The sequence below is a fragment of the Ipomoea triloba genome, chromosome 14, assembly GCF_003576645.1.
Source record: "Ipomoea triloba cultivar NCNSP0323 chromosome 14, ASM357664v1".
NCBI classification, from domain to species: Eukaryota; Viridiplantae; Streptophyta; class Magnoliopsida; order Solanales; family Convolvulaceae; genus Ipomoea; species Ipomoea triloba.
Window position 1 is genome coordinate 10,865,147 of NC_044929.1, and position 4,520 is coordinate 10,869,666.

Below are 4,520 nucleotides of genomic sequence, written 5' to 3' on the forward strand. Positions count from 1 at the left end.
TAAAGACAATATAACTAATGAAATTATTTCTCTTATTTAATTTAATTTTTTGATAATGAATAATTTTTTCAAATAAAGATATTGTAGACACATAATTCTAAATTAAAAAAAAATACATATGTATCATTTTTTGTTGTAACTACTAATTTATTTAATTTAATAAGAGTAAAATAGAGTGAGAAACTTAATTATGTCAAATTTGATTGAGATGAGGTTCGAACCTAAGACCTTTTCTTATAGAAATTAATGGGTAAGTTAAAAGTTAACGGGAATATTAACGGAGAAGAAAATATTTAACGGAAAACTTAACGGATAATCATAAAAGTAAGGTTAAATTAGGTAATCTCTATTAATAATATTAATCTGAATTATCTTAACCATCTATTTGATTAAATAATTCATTTGAACCATCAATTTGATTAAATAATTTGACCGCCATTTTTTCTGTCCATTTTAGGTCTAACTCTCTTTGGCTCTTATTAGTATAGTAGATATATATAGATATAGATATAGATATAGATATAGATAAGAGGGTGTTCATTTAAACAAGCTAGCTTGCTAAGAGAAGATGCAATGCAAGGACCATTAGAGTGTGACTGAAGTAACTTCTTCTTTATATAATGTTCATATTCAATGTCTCCGTGTCTTATTGCTTATTCCTTATATATGAGAAGATGGCAAAATTGCTGTATATTTACACAGAAAATATATCTTTAGTACAAATGAATTAGGATAACAATTTATTTCTATAACTGAGTTGCTCGAGAACGAGCAAATTTGCCCAATTTATACAAATTCTAAACACTGATACTCTAAAGTTAGTTTCAACACATGCATACATCTACACATTGGCTATTAATTGGACAATTATTTGCTCGAATTCAAACAATGATAACATCAAAAAACATAACCGATCCGACCCATTTCTTCAATTGCATTTCGATCTAAATATTCTTAAAATATTATAACTAATCCATTCCGTGCATTGCACAAGTGAAAATACTTAAATAACAGTTCATATAATATTACATCTACGTGTAAATTTTATATTGCTAAGAAAAATTTACACTTTAAAATTAATTTTGAAATTTAATCCTTGGTTCTATCAATTTTTAAAATTAATTTTGAAATTTAATCCTTGGTTCTATCAATTTATAAAATTAATTTTGAAATTTAATCCTTGGTTCTATCAATTTACGAGTGAAAATACTTAAATACCAATTCATATAATATTACATCTACGTGTAAATTTTATATTGCTAAGAAAAATTTACACTTTAAAATTAATTTTGAAATTTAATCCTTGGTTCTATCAATTTACGAGTGAAAATACTTAAATACCAATTCATATAATATTACATCTACGTGTAAATTTTATATTGCTAAGAAAAATTTACACTTTAAAATTAATTTTGAAATTTAATCCTTGGTTCTATCAATTTACGAGTGAAAATACTTAAATACCAATTCATATAATATTACATCTACGTGTAAATTTTATATTGCTAAGAAAAATTTACACTTTAAAATTAATTTTGAAATTTAATCCTTGGTTCTATCAATTTACGAGTGAAAATACTTAAATACCAATTCATATAATATTACATCTACGTGTAAATTTTATATTGCTAAGAAAAATTTACACTTTAAAATTAATTTTGAAATTTAATCCTTGGTTCTATCAATTTACGAGTGAAAATACTTAAATACCAATTCATATAATATTACATCTACGTGTAAATTTTATATTGCTAAGAAAAATTTACACTTTAAAATTAATTTTGAAATTTAATCCTTGGTTCTATCAATTTAATAACTTAAAAAAATTCCAATTAAATTAAATGACATATAATATACATTCAATTTATAGTTTTGTTCTGTTCTATATATTTATAATAACATTGAGTGATATTCATGTTGTGCAATGCACGTGTGATATACTAGTTTTGTGAATGACAATGAAGAATAAATGAAATAAAAAAGTGTAATTCAAAATTACCAAAATATCTATTATTAAATCTAGCTTAAAACATTTCAAACAAAAAATGTGTAAACATAGATGTGTTTACTTCACAAGTAAAATGAATGTATACATCTATTATGGAAATATAATAATGGACAAAAGCCTTGCTTCAATGGCAATGTGGGGTTTCAAATCCCACTAGAAACTGAGGAATCATTGGGAGCCATTGACCGATCAAAGGTGATGAAGGCCTCTTGTGCGTATACTATATAAGCAATGGGTGAGAACTTGGAAACTGATGGGACTTCTTGCAATTCACCTTTCTAGTGGCTCTTGGGTAGGGGTTCTAGGGCTTAGGATTAGTCTGACATAAGCTAAGAGACTGAATCTATAGAAAAGGAATATATTGATGGACTAAATTTTTTATCTTATAATTAAGTGATTACATTTCAACATACAAAGTAATTGAGGGTCTAACAATGCAATTTATTTATTAATTAATTAAAAAGTTTGAAAATTTTAATTTAGATTCAATGAAAAGTATATATATATTGAAATCAACCGAACAAAGACACCGGAGAAGCAATGGAAATCAAACACCATAGATAACCCTTCAAAGACAACGAAAGTCAATCTACTCTAGAACAAAATCATCTTTAGAGTAGGTTAGTAGGTGGTGCACAAGTGGACACACGCAAGCTATGCTTATGGTTGAGTGATGTTATAAGGGAAATTCAATATTACATTGACCTTTTGCCGGCCGCGAAAGTTAGTCATATCCTCAAACAAAACCATCTATGGAGCAGGTGATGTACGAGTGACCACACACAAGCCCGGCTTGTGGTTAAATAATATTTCCCTGTTCGTGGTTAAATGATATTTCAACAATAGATTATATTACTCTATTTTATAAATTATTGTAATCATTCAAATAATGTCTAGCATCCAAGTCTTTGATGATTCCTCGATGCCTAAAACACCATTAGCCCCTTTATTGATTGTCAATTAGGGTGTGTTTGGAAACCCGGAAAATGGAAATCATTTTTCGGGTTTTGGTGTTTGGGAAGAACAAGGAAAATACGGTCAAAGGAAAACAACACAATGGTCAATGGAAAATGAGGGTCTTTTGGGGAAAAAGGACTTCCCCTTTTCTTGGGGAAGTCATTTTCCAAACTCCTCATAGAACTTCCTCATCTCCGCCTCTCCTCTGCTTTTGGCTTCTAGCACTCCTTTTCTTCTTCTCTTGCCATTGTCGTCTTCCTATCATCAAGCCATCAATGTATGATTCTTCCCTTTCTTCTTTCACTTGTAATTTGTATGATTTATTTTCTCAGATCTAAAAATATTTTCCTAATTTCTAAGCAAAGTAGGACTGATTTTCACTGGATTGAGAAACTGGTTTCGACTGGTTTCCCAAATTTGGGGTTTTTTTTAAAAAAAAAATTTATGTGTTTTTTGGTTATGTTTTTGAGATATTGTTATTTTGTTGTGATTTTTTTGTTATAAATGAATGATTTGTGACAATTGCGATATTATTGTGGTGATTATTTTACATTTTTGGATTGTATAGATAGATAATAATCATATACATACTGCTGTTATGAGTGTATCAAGTGCAATACTAGCTGTTGGGATTCTTCTATTGCAACTTCTTAGGAAAAAAAAAAATCAAATAGAGCATGAGATTGTCACTAGAGATTATGACCGAGATACTTGCATAAATAGTATTTTGTGTGAGGGTGATAAAAATGTATTAGCATTATTAGAATGCGACCTATTTCATTTTATAAATTGTGTGACATTCTTACTACTAATAACTTATTGCACAGAACTAGAGCCGTAAGTGTTAAAGAACAAGTAATAATGTTCTTACATATAATAGGTCACAATGTAAGATTTCAGGTAATTGGATCAAGGTATTATAGGTCAATTGAGACAGTTCATCATTATTTTAGAAGTGTTTTGAGAGCCATTTTAACTTTGTATAAGAAACTCATAGTAACCCAGTGGGGTAGCTCAAGTGGCAAGTGAGCTCCTCTTTGTGGGGAGGAATTTCGGGAGAACCCGGATTCAATTCCCGCAAGTGACGATTCCCCCTGGGCCAGCTCCCGTGCCTCCCGGAGCGACTCGGACCGTTAAACTGACGGAGAGAAAGACCCTGTAAATTAACCAAAAAAAAAAAAAAGAAACTCATAGTATTAACAGATAGTGAATTCACTCTCCCCCGCCCCCCCCCCCCGGACCGTTAAACGTACGGAGAGAAAGACCCTGTAAATTAACCAAAAAAAAAAAAGAAACTCATACTATTAACAGATAGTGAATTCACTCCCCCCGGACCGTGTTAAATTAAGCAAAAAAAGAAACTAAGAAACTCTCATAGTATTACCAGATAGTGAATTAACTCAGAAACTCATAGTATTACCATATAGTGAATTAACTCCCCCCCTCAGAAACTCATAGTATTACCAGATAGTGAATTAACTCCCCCCCTTAACCAAATAAGAAACTAAGAAACTCCCACATAGTGAATTAACTCTCCCCCCCCCCCCCCCCCCCC